Genomic DNA, 22,033 nt, shown 5'->3' on the forward strand with positions numbered 1-22,033 from the left:
TGTTGTTGCCATAAACATCCTGACAAAGGCAACTTAAAGGAGAAAGAGTTTATTCTGGCTCATAGTTTGGGAGTACAGTCCAATATGGCTGTGATGTATGAATGGCAGGAGCTTGAGGTAGCTGGTCACACTGTGCCCATAAAAATTGGAATGATGGATGCTAGCTCATTTCTCATTTTTTATTTATTGGCCCAAGAATAAAATGGTGCCAACCACAGTGGGCAAATATTCTTATCTTTATTAACCTAATATATACAATCCTTCATAGGCATGCTTGGAGGCTAACCTAATCTAGATAATAACTCACAACACATCCAGAAGCTAAGCTAATCTAGAAAATCTCCCACAGGCATTCAAAGAAGCTTGCCTCTCAGACGTTAAGTTGAAATAGAAGCAGTAATTAAAATTTTCCCAACTAACAAAAGGCAAGCCCAGATAGATTCAGCACCAAATTTTACCAGACCTTCAAAGAACACTCAACATAGGAAAAGGAAATAGGAAAGGAAGGAACACTTGCAAACTTGTTCTATGAAGCTGAGACTACCGTGATACCAAAACCAGACAAAACTCTGACAAAAAGAGAAAACTATCAGCCACTCTCTCTAATGAATACAGATGCAAAAATTCTCAATAAAACACTTGCAAACTGAATACAGGAATATATCAAAAAGATCATCCACATCAATCAAGTAGGCTTTATCCCAGAGATGCAGGGATAGTTCAATATACATAAATCAATTAATGTTATCTACTACATAAATAGACTCAATGCCAGAAATCACACAGTCATCGCATTAGACACAGAAAAGGCTTTGGACAAAATCCAATATCTCTTCATGATAAAAGTCCTAGAGAATCTAGGGATACAGGGAACATATTTTAAAGTAATAATAATAATCCCACAGCCAACATCTTGTTAACTGGAGAAAAACCTCAAAGAATTTCCACTAAAATCAGGACAACTGAATTTTGGAGAGAGTACATTCAAACTGTACCAAATCAAGTCTTATAAAGATAAAAGTATTCCAAAAATCACTAAAGAAGAAATGGGTAAGTTATCTATTAAAACACTGATTTTGTAGTTAATCTGTGAAAAGGTGGATTGAGCTCCATATTGTTTCATCAGTGAGTTCTATTAAGCATGTAAGGAAGAAGTAGTGCCAAAGGCACAATCTCTTCTAGAAAATCAAAGCAATTTCATAAAGCTAACTTTAATACTGAAACCAGAAAAGGACAATACAAGAAATAAACTTATTATACCACAAACAAATATGAGCACAGATGCAAAAAATTCTAAAAGTGAAAAAAATCAATACATGAAAAGGGCATTATTTCTTCAGTTTAAAAGCTTTCAACATTTGCAAGTAAAGCTGATAGGACAAAAGGGTCTACTGCATGATACCCGCAGCTCCCAATGCCTCGAAGACCAATGGAGAGGCGATGGAGAGGCGGGAAAGACAGAGGGGCGAAATGTTGTTTTGGTTTGTTTTGTTTCTCTTGTTGGGGTTTGGGCTTTGTTTGTTTGTTTTTTAACTAATATTTGTATTTGTATTTTTTTATTTTTATTTCTTTTTAAAGTTTCCTGCGGGGGGGGGGGGTGATGCTACAAGGGTGAAGGACTGAAACAGAGGGAAAGGGAAATGAGTGGGTGCATGCTGTAAAATTCCCAAAGAATAAATAAACAATTACGTGTTTTAAGAAAGCTTTCAACAAAGTGGAAACACAAAAGACCTTCCATAACCTAGTGGTTTCTGAGGAAAAAAAATCCATAGCTAATACCAAAGAACAGATAGAGAGAATTCTATCCCACAGCATTAGGAAAAATGAAAGTATATGCAACTACCCAGGACTAGTAAAGTCATGGCTCTTAGAGGAGAACCTATAACCACCACTCTACTAAACCAGCATAATCCCTAACTACACTCTTAATATTTGCTCCTATACACATAGATAATGTAGTCCTCACCCCACATCAAGTAAAATTCTCTTTGCAACAGAAACCACTGCAGAAACCCACAACTAATCAAAGTGCAGAATTGTGGAGCCCAGTCCCAATGGATACATCTACAATGCAACTCCTGCACCCAAGATTCTGGGAACATTGCAGAAGAGGAAGCAGAAAGAGTGTAAGAGCCAGAGAGTCAGATGAGTTTGCTGTGAGACTGTGTCTCCTAGAAATGTCAGAAACTGCATCTATAAAACCTTACCAACATGACTGCCTAACGTGAGCTGATCAAGGATGACAACAATAGACACACCAAGTGGACAGGGGAAAGATCACCAGGCCTCAAGCAACACAAAGAGCTGTGGGTAACTAAAGGGTGCCCAGAGAAGGAGAAATAGTCTTCCCCAGGGAAGAGCACACCAATTGGTTATCTAGTAGCAAATAGTCATATCTGAAAACATACATACAAGTAACATCATGTAGACTGATCAAATTGATTTAGGAATACATAGACGTAGGTACATACACACATACACATGTAATGACAATTAATTAAACATAGACCATGAATTTGAAAGAGAGCAGGGACAGCATATGGGAGGATTTGGAGGGAGGAGAGAGAAGGGGGAGTGATATAATTACATTTTGATCACAAAAAATAAGAAATAATTAAAATACAGGATGAAGTGTTGTAGAATATTATTTTTAGGTGTGTTACTTTTGTTTATGTTGCATTTGTTTAACTCTGTGAAGCTGTGTTACTGTGCCTTTGTAAAACACCTGATGGTCTAGTAAAGAACTGAGTGGCCAATAGCAAGGCAGGAGGTAGGATAGGTGGGGCTGGCAGGCAGAGTGAATATACTGGAGAAATTTGGGAAGAAGGAGCAAGGGAAGGACGAGGACATCAGCCACCCAGCTACACAGCAAGCCATGGAATAAGAGTAAGAGTTATAGAAGTAAGAGAACAGGAAAAACCCAGAGGCAAAAGGTAGATGTGATAATATAAGGAAAGCTGGCAAGAAACAAGCCAAGCTAAGGCCAGGCATTTATAAGTAAGAATAAGCCTCCATGTGTGATTTATTTGAGATGTAAGTGGTGGGCCCCTCAAAAGAGCAAAAACAACCAACAACAATGAGGGGACCCAACCACAGAAAAGCAGACTAAGCAGGGCATGGAAATGAAGCCAGTAAGTAAGCGGTATTCTTCCACAGCCCCCTGCTTCAGTTTCCTCCTCTAGGTTCCTGCTGTGTTTGAGCTCCTATCCTGACATCCCTCAGTGATGGAATGTGACCTGAGAGTTGTAAGCTGAAGTAAACCCTTTCCAAGTTGATTTGGTCATAGTTTTTAATCACAGCCATCAAAACTTAACTAAGACACATACTTAACTTTTAAACAACAAACATAATAACAATCTTTTTATGACAATACACAATTATTCAAAATTAATATTTGGAGGAGGAAGGGGTCCCTATCTATAAGGTTTGTCTCACATGAATGCATGTGGGTAGGTAGGTTCAGGACATTTGTTGCTATGACAAAAATTAATTTTAGCTTTTACTCTGTAGCTTGATTAAAGCATTGTCTTATCATAATGCCGATGCCAGCTGTGCAGAAAGGACTCTAAAGAGTTCCTCATAGCAGCACCCATCATCAGTTCTTCTTGAGCTCGAGAGGACTTACAAATGTCAATACTGCTTTCTCTGTATTTTTGTGGGATTGAAGAACATGCCGCATATTTGAGGGCCTTTGGCACACAGGCCAGCTTTTCCACAGTCTCTGTAGTGATAGGCTTTTGTTTGTTTTTGGCAGGGTTCTCAATAGTAGGGAGAGTCATCTCTAAGATTAGTTTACATTCCAACAAGCAAAACAGAAGTGTTGTGTTACCTTAGGCACACACTTGTGTTTTACATTTTCAAATGAGATTATGAACTAAAGAAAAGCAGACTAGAAGTACATACATTTGTGGACAACTTGGAGGGCACAATACTATTTCTTTGAAGCATCAAAAAGTCCAAGAGTGTGTAGATTGCCAATAATAATAACTGTGACTTTAAGAGCTAAAAACTAGTCAGTGCTTATTCTGATGAAAATGATTGGGTAGAATATTGGAAGATATGTTTCACCAATAACACTATTGCCACAACAACACACTCAGTTGTCTATGTTGCTGAAATAGTTTTCTGACCACCTTAAATATTTCAAATTTGATATTAAACTCTTCTTGTCTGTGGGAGTATTGGCAGCACTCATATTTTTTCAATTTTTGATGTAGTCCAATTTATGTTTTTGGTCTGTGTTTCAAATCCTAGAATTCATTGCCAAGTTGGATGTTATGAATCTCCCTGTGTTTTACTTTAAAAGTTTTATATCCTGGCTTTTTGTGTAGGTCCTTCATCAATTTTCAGTTAATATCAGCATACAATATAACATAAGGATCCAATTTTAATTTTCCATATATGGATAACCAATTTTTCAAATATATTTGTTGAAAAGATCATTTTACAATGATCCTCACAATCTGTGGGAATTTAATTTCTGGCTCTCTACTCTGTTCTAGTGGCCTATATCTCTGTCTTTATGCCAGCACCATAAGCACTCCATCTTTATGATGTAATTGCATCATTCTCGATGAAATAATCATTTCTATCCCATCACATAGATGGTTAGGCTTCAATGCATGAATTTGAGGAATATAAACATTTAGTTTATAGTGACCTCCTTGGTTCAATTATTCTTAAGCAGTCTATTCTTTTTTGGCTATTGTAAATGGAATTGTTTTCAGATTGTTCATTTTTAGGATTGAAGTGGAACTGATTTTTAGCATGTTGATTTTGTAACCTGAACCTTTGCAGCTTGAGTTTTAAAGTTATTTGCTAAATATTTAGTGTTCTGTCTATATATAACATTGCATCCTACAAACACGGATAATTTTACTTCTTCCTTTCTATTTTAGAAGACTTATTTCCTTTGCTTGCCTAATTAGTGCTTCTAACAAAAAGTTGAATAGAAATGAAAATAAGCATCCTTTTCTTGCCCCTGATTTTAGAGATAAATTGTTCAGTCTTTCACTACTGGTTAAAATTGTGGTCATGGGCCTCTCATATATTATATTTTTTATTATGCCTAAGTAGTTGCCTTCTATTGCTAATTGTTAAATGTTATTCTTTTTTTTTTTTTTTTTTTTTGGTTTTTTGGTTTTGGAGGCAGAGTTTCCCTGTGTAGCCCTGGCTGTCCTGGAACTCGTTCTGTAGAATAGGCTGACCTCAGACTCACAGAAGATCCACCTGCTTCTGCCTCCCAAGTGCTGGGATTAAAGGCATGTGCCACCATGCCTGGCTAAAGTGTTGTTCTTTTATTGCATTAATTGAGAAGACTGCTCAAACTTGGGCTTAAGCCAATAGAAAGTCTTCATTAGCCCTCTGTCAACTACACTGGGTGTTCGGGATCCCAGTATGGCACCAAGCTTTCTTCAGGGTGAGCTTTTAAGCACAAAAACCATATCCTGGGTTGACATACTTCTGTTAACAAGAACAGTTAGCCAGAAGCAGAACTACAGAAGCCAAAAGGCAAGGTTAGTACATTTAGAAACTTTCCGAGAACTATGAATTTTGATGGATTAATTATTTATTTTCATTTTGGCAGGTGGTGCTGTCTACATGCTGAGTTTTACAGCCCGAATGGTACGTCCATCATGGAGTCAGTTTTGCTAACATTTCAAGGCCTACTAAGGTCTGGGGCATGGTACATTCCCCACTGGTCTTAGTGGATGAGTCAAAGTGTGGACTCATCCTGCTCTGAAGAGATGTAGTTGGTCCTAAGGACCATTAATTTTACTGAACTGATATATAATTTGCCATATAGCTAAAATTCAGGAGCCTTCCATTAATCTAATCAGAATGAGTATTAAAGGCCCAGTCAGTGCTGATAGCAGAGTAGTCAGTCAAGGGGACCAAGAGAACAGAGACTGGTACCAATTACCTGATTTATATTTATCTCTTTCTCTTTGTAAGGTGTTTTTTAAAAACCATGGCAAGATTTTTTTCATTACTCCTGATCAATTAGCATAGAAACAACAGGTTTTTCCCAAAGCCAGATGTAGTTTTCTTTATCTCATGAGAAGTCTAAACTTCTCCAATTTTATAAGACCATTTCTGCAACAAAATCTGTTGTTTGAATACCTCTAGGTCCTAATAAGCCTATCTACTTAGTTGGGAAAGCATCAGAAGAGGCATATTTAGTCAAACCATTAGTACATGCCCACCAGGTATTCTCAGGGGCTCAGTAATATTGTTGTTGTCCAGATGAATTAACTCATAAGGCAGAATAGCAGGCATCAGAATAACAGGAAGTGCCTAGGTTAAAGCTTTAGGATATTAAACAAGTTTCAGCCCCTTATACGTCTTCTAATGTTAATTTGGGCTACCTCCAGTCACAATGGGCTGACAGTCTGGTTAGTTCCTATACCTATGTCATATGGGGGCTGGGTGTCTAAGCATAACTAGCAATCTTGGCTAATTTCTGGCTGGGAATTATCTCCAGGGTCCCTTCCTGTGGCACAGAGTCTGATTCCCCAGGTTTTTCCTATTTCCTAAAGGCCAGAATCTTTTTTAAAATAATTTTTTCAAGAAACCTCAGTTTTACAACCTCAATTTTTGCAATGGAAACTCTCTTGTTTTTGGCAACTAGGAGACCCAACCACAGCACAGAACTATAGACTGTGTTTTTATCTAAAAAGATAATATTATATATATATATATGTGTGTGTGTGTGTGTGTGTTTAATATTTATATACATATGTATTTTACATAAATACATATGTATTTTACATAAATACATATGTATTTTATTTATTTATAACCAGACATATCAGTAAGTAAAAGTTAAGACAGAATATGGGTTACTGGTCTATAGTCACAGTAGCTAATACCTTCCCTGTATCTGTCTTCCTCAGTTTCCAGTCCAGGCCCGAGGGCTGTGGGGGTTGGATCAGTGAAAATGAGAATCAAGATACATTTTTCTTTCCATAAGTTGTTTGTCTCACACGTGCAGAGGGCCTAGGTTGGTTCCATGCAGGCTCCCTAGCTGATGGTCCAGAGTCTGTAAGCTCCCACGAGCTCAGATCAGCTGCTGTCTCTGTGTGTTCACCTGTCATGTTCTTGACCCCCCTGGCTTGTACAATCCTTCCTCTCTCCTGTTTGTGGGGCTCCTAGCAGTGGGATCAGGACCTGTCCCTGGCACTTGAGTTGGCTTTTGGGAATCCAACCCCCAAACTGGGTTGTCTCACCCAACCTTGATGCAGGGGGAGGAGCTTTGTCCTGCCTCAACTTGATGTGCCATGCTTTGTTGACTCCCATGGGAGGCCTGCCCTTTCTGAATGGAGACAGAGGAGGAGTGGATGGGGGATTGAAGAGAGGTAGGAGAAGGGATCAGGAGGAGAGGAGGGTGGGGAAATTGGTCTGTATGTAAAATAAAGAGAAAAAATTAATAATATTTTTAAAAAGTTGTTTGTCTCATGGGAGGGGATGGAGATGGGGGTATATCTGGGAGGAGTTATGAGGAGCAGAGGGATGAATATGATCAAAATTTATTGTCTGCATGTATGTAATGCTCAAAGAATTAATAAAACTATTATATTAAAATGGGTGAATAACTTCAATAGGCTGTTGTCCAAAGATGTGAAAAGTTTGTTTGGGGTGGTTTCAAGAAAAATCGGGACTAAAAAATAAAAAATACACAACAATCTTTGATAATCTTTGATATAAGATATAAGAGCAGAAAAGAGATGATATACTAGACAAATTTTTAAAGGTAACACTGGATTTTTGTTTTGCTTTATTTTAATATGTGATGCTTTGTAGAAAGTTTGTGTCCCAGTGGGAATCACTCAGCAGAGAAGGGTAAGTTTGTGGAAGAGAGCACCAGGATTATTGCTAGGGCTATGCACTGATGGATATAAAGGTGTGGAATCAACCGATCAAATACAAGGCATGGTTTGGACAGGAGTGTGGCCAGTTATCCAAAGTGATGAAAGGACCAGCAGAGTATTTAGATACAGGTACATGGGATGTTTCCTTCACTTGTACATTACCATCCAAGTATTAGGTGCTTTGTGGAGAATGGATGAGGTGGGAAGTGCAATGTATACAAGCAGAATGAGTTGACTTCGCAGAAAAAGATGTGCAGCCGTGGACATGCACCTTAAGAGTATATGTTCCCTCACATATTTCTTTAGTAATGGTTTGGGATGGGGAGGTATGCCCTAGTTTGGGGGAAAACAACGAACATTTTGTTGCCAGCATAGGCATTGGCTCACAGGGAAGGAAATGTGTTCTGCTTATTCTCATAATTTAGGCATGGAGGATAGGGTGGGGTGTTTAGTGGTGCACTGAGTGTGTGTGTGTGTGTGTGTGTGTGTGTGTGTGTGTGTGTGTGTGTGTCGGGGGGGTGTCAATGGACTACTCCTCTCTAGCTGGGAGTTATTTTCCTTTAGAGTGAGGCCCTTTGCCACATACACTTCAATAAGCTTTGATGTTCAGTGACAGCAGCAATCTCCTACTCTGGCTTCTGGTTGCCATGGCAATTCTGCTGGGGCCAGGAGCTCTGCTCTTAGTGCAAATAACGGGAGCCTATGAGTATAGAGAGGAGTATTGAGAGGGTGGGGGAACTCTTACTAAAAAGAATAACCCCATGCACTTAAATTTTTAGGATCACTTCCTGTGCCCTACTTTGGGTATTCACACTGTCATTCCTAGGGCCAGGCCAGCTAGACTGTAATCGGGAACCTTAAACCAAACAGAAGATGCTGACTTTCCCCAGAAGATACCACTGTATTAGGGAACTGTCACTTGTTCATGATCTGAGTGGCAGCACTGTCCTTTTGTTAGTGGAACCCTACTGTTGGAAGGAGGTACTAAGAGCCCCTTATGAGAGCCAGGTATATTCACTAAAAATTCTCTCTCTCTCTCTCTCTCTCTCTCTCTCTCTCTCTCTCTCTGTGTGTGTGTGTGTGTGTGTGTGTGTGTGTGTGTCCCATTTGTTTGCCTATAGAGGCCAGAACACGGTGTTGGATCCCATGGCACTGAAGTTACAGACAGATGTGAGCTACTGGATGTAGGTTCGGAGAACAAGATTCGAGTCTTCTAGAAGAATAGTACTGAATCTTCCCTGCTCAGCCATCTCGTAAGAACCTTACTGGGAACTTGGGATGCAAAATGGGCATAGTTCAATGCCAGAGTTGGGAACAGGGGCAAAGTGAAACACACATCCTTAGTAGTATGTTCCCCACAAGACTCCTGCAATCCCCCCCTTCATCGTGAGAACTAGGCATATTAAAGGGGAGGTCATGCTCAGAAGTGTAAGATGGATACATAGCAGGGGATATTCAAAGGGTACTGACCTGACATGCAAATTCAGGCACTCATACTTAACTACAGGCAACCCCACCTATAACTACTGCTGTGTCATTCTTCACCTCTACCAAAGCAAACAGGGTCGAGATGAAGTCAGGAGTTGGGGTTCGAATGAAGTCCTGAGCTGTTGAGCTGCCCCTGCTCTCCAGCTAAGAGCCACCTTGTCCAAATTCCAGGATTCTTGCTCAGCCATCCAAGTTTCCAGACCCATAATCAGTTTTGAGTGTCAGTGTCCAGACCCATAATGGCTTAATCTGCCCAGTGGCCTGTTGCTATGGCAATTCTGCAAGAGCTTTATTCAGTAAATGAAATGAAAGGCAGCAGGAAACCAGGGCGGGGGGCTTAGGCACATAGGAAAGGGGGTCCAATTATAATTTGAATGTCTTAATTGCGCTAATTGATACATGTGGGATTAAAGACGCACAAACACAGACCAGAGCAACAGGGGATATGTTTGGGACCAGCAACTTGGAGAAGGTCCCTTTCATTGGAGAAAACGCCACAGAGTAATGGGGAAGGTGAGGGAGGAACCAATAATCAGGACTCAGGGTGAACTGTGTGACTGCCCCTGACTGTCCCGCTGAATGTCGTTCAACACTGCAGACTCCAGTGGCTGCTTGGGGACTGTTGAGGGGGGCATTCTGAGAACAGAAGAGGTGACCTTTCCTGGCTTGGAGGCCTAGGACACGGGCCATGGAGATGACACACAGGCCCACGGCTCAGCTGCTTGGAGCCCAGGTTGCAAAGGATTTTCAGCATTCCCCGGCTGTGCCACTCACATCTCTGCAGCGAGGACCTGCCTTGTTTGTCTCCTTTCGGCCAATATTTTGGACTCTTTAATCAGCTTAGGCGTCTAATGGCTCAGTCATGGCTTAATTGGCCCTCAACTCTGGTTGCTATGGTGATGCAGACAGGAGCTCTCCTCACTAAGTTAAAATAGGAGAGAACCAAGGTGGGCGGGGGGAGACAGAAAATGAAACAGGCCAAGACTGGAGATGAGAACACATCGTTAATTACACTAATTGACAGCCTTTGGTGATTAAAAGCCCATAAGCACAGGCCACAGGGCCAGGGCAAGGGGGCCTGGAGGCTTACCTGGGCACAAAAGCATCCAGCACAGAGGGAATCGATCGAAAAGACACTTCCAAGAAGAAATCCAGAGGATGACAGGGGCTCTGTGTATCCGCTGCGGATCTCTGGTCTGAGTTTTAGAAAGACATGGGCATGGGAGGGGTCAAGACCCCCACCTGAGGACTCTATGACTCCTCAATTAAGCAGTCCTGCTGGTCCCTGGGAAACTGAGGCTCGGGAGTGAAAAGCCTGGAATTGAGTGCATGCTGCAAAAGGAACAAAACCTCATGGACTCCTGGGTTCCTGACCACATAGAACTGGCTCCCATCAAGCCTCCAGTTGAGGCCAGCATAGTCTTGCTCCTCACTTCACAGAGTCATAAAACCCCGAAGGAAGAGGCCTGCCTACAGCCACAGAGCCCTTCATGGCAGAACACAGCTTTCCTTGCACCTAATGCAGACCCAGAAATGACACATGGCCAAGAGTGACCATGGGAGCACGGAAGGATCACTGGGTTTTATAGACAGTCTGCGTGACTTGAAAGGCAGGATGAGAAGTTTCTCAGGGACTCTGCATTCTGGAAGGAGATAATGGTCATTCAGAGTGAGGTGAGAAGTGAAGAAATGAGAGGAAGAACCTCCTCCCTGCCCCCTCCTGGGAGTTCCCTGTGAACGAGGTCCTTCCTGAGCAGGGTCTGGAAATGATTTTCAGAGCTTTCCTGGGGCCACCTTGCCTGGGGACATGTGGTGCTAATCTGCAGGGTTCTGATAGCCTTTCTGCAGTGTGTTGTGGGGCAAAGGAATATTCCACAGTCAGGGGATCACATCTGCAACACTGGACTCCAGGCTACTGGCAAAGCTGGATGTGGACCCAGAGTGTCATGACCGAGCATCTGGACTGTGTGTATGCGGTGCACAGCTACAGTTAGAGCACTCTGCACATGCCCACCCTTCTCAAACAATGTTCCCTGGGAAGATGCTCTCACCTAGGTGTCAGCGGACATGATGTGCACTGCCCTAGGGGCTGAGCAGAGACAAAGGTTGTGTGACTCTAACCAGGATGCTTTCCTTGTACTTCCTTTCGTGTGTGTGTTCTGTGTAATTAGCTAACAAAGCACAGCTTTTCTTCCAGCATTTTTGTGCAGGCTTTGCTTTGGTTGACTCTCATCTGGCCTTGTTCGCTCAGAACACCCATATCTCGGACTCTCATTTTCCCAGCTGTGCCCTCTTGCCCCCAATATTCCTGCACTTCATTTCAATGTCTCCTGTCACCTCCTGTCCTCCCCACCCCTCCATCAAAAGTCTATTTCAATTTTAATTTTGAGACAGGGACTCATGTAGTCCAAGCTGGCCCTGAATTCACTGTGTAGCCAGGGATGGCTTTGAAGTCCTGATCCTCTGTTGTTTACTTCCCACGTTCTGGAGTTACAGGTGTGAGCCCCCACACCCGGATCTGGAAGGCTCTAAAGGATACCGGGGGAGAATGGTGGCTGTGCTCAAAAGCAGCATAGAATGAGTTCAAACCAATAGTGATGAGAAATTAGAGGGATGCTGGAACACATCGTGTAGAAAGGGCAGGGAAGATACAGGATTACTTTAATACTGATCTTTGAATGTTTCGTGTTGGTAGACTCTTGAGAGCTGCTGGGTCAGAGTGAGGAGACTTTCTGAGTGGACCAAGAAAATGTTGTAGGGAAAGAGGAGACGTGACCCCGGAAGCCTTCACTGTGCCAGGCCAAGGACAGGTATCTGGAGCAGTGAGATGGTAGAGCAGAATCCGAAGTGGATACATGGAGGAGGTTTGGGGCTGGTGAGGGAATGAAAAATGAAAAGAGAAGTGAAGATATAGGGTGAGGGGGAGAGGGAAGGAGGCAGAGAGAGGACAGAAAAAGAGAAGAAATCAGAAGAGGAAGAAGAGGAGGAGGAGGAGGAGGAGGAGGGGGTGGAGGAGGAGGAAGAAGAAGAGGAAGAGGAAGAAGAAGAAGACGAAGAAGAAGTAGAAGTAGTTGAGGAGCAGCAGAAAGAGTTGAGAGGAGACAGACGATGGATGAGAAGATGAACCTTGTCCACCACTGCGTGTTGGTTTCAGAAATGCCAGATAGAGTCTTGAGACACGGCTCAGTTGGTAAAGTGCTTGCTATCCAAGGTTGAGAACCTGAATTCAGTCTCCAGCACCAAATGAAAGCCAGACCTGCTGAATTCATCTTTGACCCTGCACTGGGGCAGCAGGGTCAAGAGAATCCCTGGGGCTGGCGGGCCAGCTGTCTGGTTGAACCGGAAAGCTCCAGGTTCAATGAGAGACCCAGTCTCAAACAATATGGGGAAAGTGACTGAGGAACACACCAGAAGTCAAACACACACACACACACACACACACACACACACACACACACACACACACACGCACGCACACGCACACGCACACGCACACGCACACGCACACACGCACACACACACACACACACGAAGAGAGATGGGGTGGAGGGGACATACAAAACTGCCTCCCCTCTGAGAAGCACACACATCCACACAGAGGTAGTCTCAGGCAAGTACCAAAGGTACCAGCTGAGAGAGGAGGATGACACCTCATCTGTGTGTGTGTGTGTGTGTGTGTGTGTGTGTGTGTGTGTGTGTGTGTGTGTTTGCCCAGTGTTTGCCCAGACCAGTGACAGGAGCTGCCCTCCTTTTGTCCCCTTAAGCCCAGCTGAGTAGCTTTGATCTTTATTACCTGCAAAGAAGCACACAGTTGCATCCTGTCCCATGGGAGGAACTTCCATGCCCAGTGACAGGACATACTCTTCCCTTCTAATTTATACAGAAGAAGACATGGACAGGGTCTGCACTGGCTCATCAGTACATGTATTTTCATGTGGGCATGTGAGGGATGGCCCACTTTAAGATCCAAACTCAAATGTCTCAATCAGACCTCCATGTTCCAGCAGGAGGTCTGTGGCAGTCTGCCCCTTTCCTGAGTGCATACAGCTGTCCCTCACACAGGGCTTGGGGACTTCGCTTCCTCCTAGAACCCTCAGTGTGAGCTGGTGGAGTATAAGCTTCTAGGAAGGACAGTCCCTGACACGACACGGGTTTTGCTCTTGTCATCTGATTGGCCCCTGGGAATTAATTCTTGGAGGAACCTGCCGCACAGATCCACAGGTGTGTGCTCAGCCAGCTGCAAGAATGAAGCCCATGGAAGGTCCTCTGTTCTGCAGAGTGTCCAAAGGCTCACTAGCAGACAAGGGGAGAGCTTGGGGAAAGAACACAAGCCCCTCCTCTGTCACCTAGAGGAACTGCAATTCCATTTTAGATCTCTCCATCTCCCAGGAAATTGCAATTGAAAGCAGCATCTGCTGTGGGGTCACGGGGTGTGTGCGCACATCATTACCGAGAGGCTGAGTGTGGGAGTAGGGCTCGTGACCCAGGCCTGTCTCTGTAGAAAGCACAGATCTGTTTGTTAAGGAAAACTCTTGCTGCATCCTGCAATAGAGGCCAATGATAGTGCACAGTGGAGAAAGCCAGGAAAAGCAATTTTATGAGCTTCACAGAAACAACTACAAAAGCTTGCTGTTGGAGAGGCATCTGCACACGCACAGAGACAATGGGCAATGTGTCCCAGGGGCGAACAAAACTTTATCAGCTCTCTTACAATTACGCTCTTGGTGTGTGAGAGAGAACTGGCACTCTTCTGGTCAAGAGGGTCTTCCCAATCCCACTGTCTGCTCCCCAGAGCAGGTTTTCTCCTGGAACACTTTCTGCTCTGCAGTAGAAACATGGTCTTTGTGTTTATTGGTTGTTTGGTTTTATTGTTGTTTTTGTTTTGACATAGAGTCCTTTATTAACCAGGATGACCTCAAACATCTTATCTTCCTTCCTCCACCTCCCAGTTGTTTGTATAACTGGTATGTGCCGGCACACCCAGCTAGAAATATTGTTCTTTCCAAGTGCCCCATTGTCTTTATTGGCACATATTAATTATACACAGTGATGGTTTCATAGCGTCATTTTCATTCAAACATGTTGTACTTTGACCATATTTTCCCTACACTCTCTTCTTACTTTTCACTAATCCTATTCCATCCCCCAGTTTGACTTCAGCTCTCATGTCACATGATATGGTATACGGTATATAACATCTAGGATGTCTGTATTAGTTAGGGTTTCTATTGCAGTGATAAAACACAATGACCAAAAGTAACTTGGGGAAAAACGGTTGATTTCACCTTCCATCTTCTAAGTCCATCACTGAGGGAAGCCAGGGCAGGAACTTAGAGCAGGAACCTGGAGGCAGACATTGATGCAGAGTCCTTGGAGGAGTGCTGATCACTGGCATGCTCTTTGTGTCTTGCCCAGACTGCTTTTTTATAGAAACCAGGACCACTAGCCCATGAGTGGTAGCAACCACGATAGGCCGGGTCCGTCAATCACTAATTAAGAAGAGGCCCTACAGGCTTGCCTACAGTCTATCCCTAAGGAGGTATTTTCTCAATTGAGACTCCCTCCTCTCAGGACTGTAGCTTGTGTCAAGTTGACATAAAAAGTAGCCAGAGCAATGGCCAAATGTTCTATAGAACATAGAGGAACTATGCAGTATAAAAATGTGCAGATGTGCCCCTTTGAGTCTGACTTAGGTTAATTAATATGATGGTGCAGTTGTATTTATTTTCTACAAATGGCACAATTTGATTCTTGTTTATAGCTGAAGAAAATTCATTCTTTCTCTCTACATATATATATATATATATATATATATATATATATATAAATTTATCATCTATCCCTAACCAAGGGATGAGCTAAAAGGGGAGAGATTACCTCCTGTTCAACTTCTTGATTATTAGAAGAGCTGGAATTGGAGTTCAGGGCTCCTGACAATTATATCAGTGCATTACCTTGTATGGCTGATGGGCATGATTGAGCATGCCCATTTTGTGTCTGTAAGTAAATTCTCTAGACAGTGAAAAAGAGTTTGAGGTTATACCTTAGTGATGGTAAGATAACCCATTTCTCTCTCTCTCTCTCTCTCTCTCTCTCTCTCTCTCTCTCTCTCTCTCTCTGTGTGTGTGTGTGTGTGTGTGTGTGTGTGTGTGTGTGTAGACATTGAAGTCCCAGAGGACCAAGTACAATCTTTGTTCCCAAAGCCAAGCCACCAATACCTATGAAACAAGAAGAGAAGAAAGAGTAATGTTCAGCTTATGAGTTTTCTCCTGTCTGATAGGTTTACAGTTGATGAAGCTGAATGCAAAAGACTATGGTAGAGAATTGAGTACACACTTGCCCTCTTCTAAAAGATAATTTTTTCTTTCCACAAGCTCCATATTCCACCTAAATGATATAGAACTGAAAATCCGTGTCAGTAAATAACTCACATTCCTGATTAGTATGGGTGCTTATTGCTATAGTACTTTGTACATGTGTTACACTCTCCTAGTGAAAACAACAAGGAAGGAGCCTGGAAGGGTTTGAGGGAGCACTATGTATGGGTGAAAAAAATATTCCAAGATAAATGTTTGTGAATTTTCAATAGCCAGTGACTAAGGACCTACGGTAGGAAAGGAAAAGACTTGAATGTAAGTTCTAAGCCTTAAACAGGAAGGAAAGAATTTTTATTAGAGAAATTTTTGAGAAACAAGCCAGAGGATAAAGTTTTCCCATGTTCAGGACTCAGAGTCTATCATTGACTTAGAAGGAACCTATAATAGCATTCTTGAATGCCAGTTAGGGTAGGAAGATTTTTTTTGTTCCTATATTTTTCTATGAAAATTTGGATAGAAGTTTTATGAAGGGACTACTTTGTGTGACACATTATACTACTAATTTTCATATAGTTTCACTGATAACTAGTAATCCAAAAATAAGGTTGGCCTTATTACTATATTTCATGTACAAGAAAGATAACTAATACTTAGAAAGGCTGAGAAATTGACTTAAACCATGGCAGAACTCCTAACCACATTATGGTTACAATATGTGTTTGAGAGTTAGAGACAAACAGATAGCACACAAATGAAAAAAGTTTTACATATGACCTTAATATGCATACTGTCCTATATACATTTTGCTGTTTGCAACTAATGGTATAGTGTAGAGCCTTTAAAGTGTAGTTTTAGAGAGGTCCTATACATAGTGTGCCATCATTTTATTTGACTGTAATTTAATCAGTCCCTGATTGATGAGTGTTTGGTTATTTATGTCTATTTTGCATTTACAAATCAGTGAAGAACACCGAAACTGTATCTTTGTGTACATGTATATGCTTATATAAAAGATTTCTAAAAATATGCCTTTTTGATTTATAAATCTATTATATATGTGTGTGTCTGTTTCACTATTACATTGTTTTACATGCATTTTGAGCATATTCATTCCCTATGCCTCCCCCTAACTCCTCAAGAGAACCCAGAATTGCACAAGGCTTTAAAACCTCAAAGCCCACCCGCAGTAACATACTTCCTCCATCAAGGCCACACTTCCTGAATTTACCCAAACAGCACTACCAACCCGGGACCAAGTTAGTCTATGGAGGACATTCTCATTGAAACTATCCCACTCCCATAAAATTTGTCTCACTATTGCACCGAAGGGTGTATCTTTCCTTGCTGATCATTATTGTGGTTCGCAGCTGGGAAAGACTGATGATGCCTATTTTCTCGCAGCAGCCTCCATAGAAACCTTCTAGGACTACGAAAGCCAACAGTAAGGAAGCTTCCTGATCGGTGCCATTTTGATCTCTCCATGTACTGTGACCGAAGTGTGTGGTATCTTCAGCAGTCGTGTCTTGCTATCAAGTTTTAGTTGGTACCAAGAACAATGGCAATAGCCTGTGTTGATATGGAGTCTCCAGGCACCCCTGACCAACAGCTCCAGTGAAGGTGTAACTCACCTGGCACTGGGCTTGCTCTATGGCAACCTATGGCTTCGGGAAGGAGCATTATCACCCGTGTAGGATAACTCCAGTTAAAACTCTTTTATATGAAAATAGAAAAAGCTTATAAAATGGTATGTTCCCATATGGCTTTTTCACATACACTTATTGTTAGTTATCCCTCTGAATATTCCATTTATATCTTTCAGTCATGTCTCTACTATGCTATTTTTATTTTTCATGTTACTGTTAATAGCAATTTTATGAAGAATACCAAAGTTTAATGTACTCAAATGTCCCAAATTTAAAGTGTTTTCTAGTTTTCTATTTGTGCTTTCCACCTGACCAGTTTGGGATTCTCCAATGTATAAGGTGGTGTGGCGGCTAAGATCACAGACTGTGAAGTCAGACTTCCTAATCTCAAGGTCTGGTTCGACTCTTTGCTAGCTGCCTGTAAAATGAGTTGTTTCTCATAGCTTTGCTTCAGTTTTTTTTCATTGGAAAAGTTTTAGGGAAATAAAAATATTTCATGTGGTCATTATGAAAATAAAATGCACTATAACATATAAACTGCTAAGAAGCACAGAGCATGTTGTAAGCCCTGAATAATATAAAGGATTCCATGGTCTCCTAGACTGTCTGCTGACATTGTTACAAAATTAATTTTAATGGCATGAAATATATAAACACATTACCTATGTAGAGGTATAGCTTAGTAAAATGTTTGCTATGAAATAATGAAGACTTCAGTTGGGTCCCCAGACTCACATAAAAAAATGTCAGGTATAGTGACAAGCATTGGTAATCCCAACACTGGGGAGGCTGAGACTAATAGATTCCTGGGGTTCACTGACAAACCAGTCTAACATATTTGTTGAGCTCTGGGCCAGTGATAAATCCCATCTCCAAACAAAATAAAACAAAATCTAAAATTTCCACAAAACCAAGAAGGACAGCACCTGAGGTCGACCTATGGCCTCCATGTGAATGCAGAACACATATACAGACACTCCTCCAAAACCTCCCCAAGTATTGAAAATAATGACAAATTCCACTGACAGTTTATACTGTAAATCAATGCTCACTAAATCTTTCACCCAGGGCAAAGAAACACTGATAAGATATTGCCAAATATTCTTCTATTTTAATATATTATATCATTACAGAAGTAATAAAGCACAGTAAAAGGTTTAGAAGAATTTTTTGCTGTGGGTCTCCATTTGCTGTAAAGAGAGGCTCTTTGAAGAGGAGTGGGTATAGGGAAAAGATTTAGAACGTAGTAGGGAATTAAGCTGAATATACATATCTATGTAATATATAATATATACATACATATACACACAAATTTAAGTTAAGCCCTTTGGGCTGACATTGCTCCCCACAAGAACCATAGACTAACAAAAACCCTAGTAGAAGGCATGAGAAATCTTTCAAATGGCTGGTCAGGTAGTCCAAAGGACTCCCAAAATAATATAGATTATATATATGTGGCACCTGATTACTTCTCAGGAGTTGAGGATGAACCATTATAGCCAAAGACACCACACACTTAGGACACAGGACTTCAATGATTCTAACTGGATCTGACTTGAAACCCTCTTTCCTGTGGTCTAGTTCCCATGGTCCCAGATAACACTATGCAAGCTGCCAAGGGAGAGCAGGAATTAAATAGCCCTCTCCAGCTGCAGCACCTACCAACCATGACAATGACCAACATGCCAAAAGATGCAATAAGTGGCACTCACATGTCCGTGGCAACCAGCAACTGTCTAATTGGACTTAAGGTTCACTCACTCAACAGGAAGGAAACCATGTCTGAGTCTAGAAACCTAGCCAGAGCTAGTGAGGTCACGGACCTTAGAAAAGAATCTACTACCACCACTTTGCTAGGGCAGCATAACCCCTTCTTGCATTCTAAACCTTATCCTTATAACCATAGATAAGTGTAACTACCACCCCTCATAAAATACTCTATCTTTACAGTAAATGGATCCATCACAGAAATCATCACAGAAAACCACAACTGGACACAACAGATCATGGGGAGCCCAGTCCCAAAGGACACACCACAGCCTCTGCATCTATGGCTCAGAAAATATCTCAGAAGAGGGGCTGGAAAGATTGTAAAGTCAGAATACCAGGAAATCAAACAATCTCTCTTAGACATGGCGACGTAAACAATACCAGAACAATGGTAATAACAATGGATGTGCAAATTTGGAAGGGGAAAATATTTTGCAGGCTCCCACTCTTAGATGAACAACTATGGGCAACTGACGACTGCTGGGAGAAGGAGAATTATCCTCTCCCAAGGATGAGCCCCATTATTGGTTGTCCAATGCAGAGTGGTCAGCCTTGAAACCATATACACACAAACAACAAAAACAGTCTCAGCAGGACATATATCTGGTAGGGACGGGAGTGAAGAAAGGGAGGGAAAAGTGATGTAACTATTTCAATTATACACAGAGAGAGAGAGAGAGAGAGAGAGAGAGAGAGAGAGAGTTTTTGTTTCTCAAATGGTTTCTCTATGTAGCTTTGGAGCCTGTCCTGGAACTCATTTTGTAGACCAGGCTGGCCCCAAATTCACAGAGATCTGCCTGCCTCTGCTGGGATTAAAGGCATGCATCACTACCACCCAGCTTAAAAACATATTTTTAAAAAAAGAATTGGGACTTTGTTTTGAAAGAGGGAGCTTCTTAGATAAATATATCATGTATATCATTTAAAACGACAACTAATCAAGAAACACAGTGCTGAGATAATTTAAAGTAAAGTATAAACATTTTCTAAGGATTACCTCTGGCAAAATGCCTCCAGTGTGGATCATTTTATAGCTGAATTTTTTTTTTTTTTTTTTTTTTTTTTTGGTTTTTTCGAGACAGGGTTTCTCTGTGTAGCTTTGCGCCTTTCCTGGAACTCACTTGGTAGTCCAGGCTGGCCTCGAACTCACAGAGATCCGCCTGGCTCTGCCTCCCGAGTGCTGGGATGAAAGGCGTGCGCCACCACCGCCCGGCTATAGCTGAATATTTTAAACATGCAAAAAAAGCTCTTTTCTCTCTCACTCTGTCCCTCCCTCCCTCCCTCCCTCCCTCTCTCCCTCCCTCCCTCCCTCCCTCCCTCCCTGTCTCCTGGTGGTTGAAATAGGACTTTGCATGCTACCACTAACCTCTGTCTGCAAAACCTTATCAACTAGTTCTTAAGTAATAATTTTCCTAAGACAGAATAGAAGTTCTCCTAATTCATTTTATGAAGCAACTGCAAGTTTGATACCAAAATATTACACAGAGAAAATAATTAATAGTGGTGGCTGCAAAATAATAGAATAGAAAACACAGTACTGTAGCTAGAGTTTTCCTGCCTGGCCCACAGTCAGGACAAATCTCTCTCACCCACCAGTCCCACAGCCGCTCAGACCCAACCAAGTAAACACAGAGACTTATATTGCTTACAAACTGTATGGCCGTACCAGACTTCTTGCTAACTGTTCTTATATCTTAAATTAATCCATTTCTATAAATCTATACCTTGCCACATGGCTCATGGCTTACCGGCATCTTCACATGCTGTTTGTCATGGCGCCGGCTGGCAGTGTCTGTGACTCAGTCTTCCACTTGCTAGAATTCTTCTCCTCCTTGTCCCGCCTATACTTCCTCCTGCCTGACTACTGGCCAATCAGTGATTTATTTACTAACCAATCAGAGCTACACATTTGCCATAGAACATCCCACAGCACAGTACCTCATTTCTCTATGGAAATATTTTTTTAATCCAGGCGATTAATAAAATAACTTTGTAAGATCCCTGGAAAATAGTCCAAGATTGACAACAACCAAGTCAATGCCCCCCAAAATTAAAATATCTAATTCAAAACAGAAGAAATTTCCATGTCACTTTTGCTGATTGTTTCCCCAGCCCCTATCTGACACAACATGGGACAGACTGGAGGAGACAGTAGCCCAGAGAGAACAGACCTTGTTACAGCACTCTGCCTTGTCTGGAACTCTGCCTGAAGGACTGGCCTGTTTTACTGAAGGGCTCATATGGAGAACACTAGGATAACTCAATTCCTAGCCTGATAAAAGCCATAAAGTCTTTGAAAGGTTCAGGGGAACTGAGGGCACTTGTGCCCAGGGCAAGATTATGGGTAGAGTAATAGAATAGAAAATCTACAGCCCCAAGAAGCTAAAGTAAGATACCTGGAAATTGATATATTTGAAATAAGCTATGTATAGGGGAGCATTTCAAAAGTACATGCACAGATCTAGGCAACATACATACTCAGAAAAGAACAGACTTCAAGCCTCATTGGGGACTGATTCCAAGGCTCACAACACACACTGTTAATTGGCATGCTGAGGATCTTCTCAGGCGCAGAGCTAGTTTACAAAATCTAAAACCATAGCTACTTTTCTAAATATACAATGTGTGACAGATACAAGATGGAGAAGCACAAGATGTACCGAGTTCAAAGGAAGAAAAATGAATCGGCACTCAGGAGGCTTAGACAGGAGGATTTTGAATTTGAGACCAGCCAGGGCTACATAGTGAAACTCTATATTTGAAAAAAAAAAAGGGGGGGGGGGAGGCAAAGAAAAAAGAAGGAAAGAAAGAAGAAGAGGAAAATACTGTTCCTGAAGAAATAGTGCCTTTGTAGCACTGTGACAGTTTGAATGAGATGCTCCCCATAAGTATTACACACTTGAACACTGGTCCATGCTTGGTAGCTGTTTGGGGTTCATTAAGT

At 41.8% G+C, this 22,033-nt stretch overlaps 1 protein-coding gene across 15 annotated transcripts in view; it reads right to left on the reverse strand.

Moving 5' to 3' along the window:
* Positions 1-22,033, reverse strand: part of Magee2 (MAGE family member E2) — a 263,354-nt gene that overhangs the window by 133,796 nt on the left and 107,525 nt on the right. The window lies entirely within an intron of this gene.

This window comes from Peromyscus californicus, unplaced genomic scaffold, assembly GCF_007827085.1.
Source record: "Peromyscus californicus insignis strain IS unplaced genomic scaffold, ASM782708v3 Scaffold_10__1_contigs__length_136768540, whole genome shotgun sequence".
Lineage (NCBI taxonomy): Eukaryota > Metazoa > Chordata > Mammalia > Rodentia > Cricetidae > Peromyscus > Peromyscus californicus.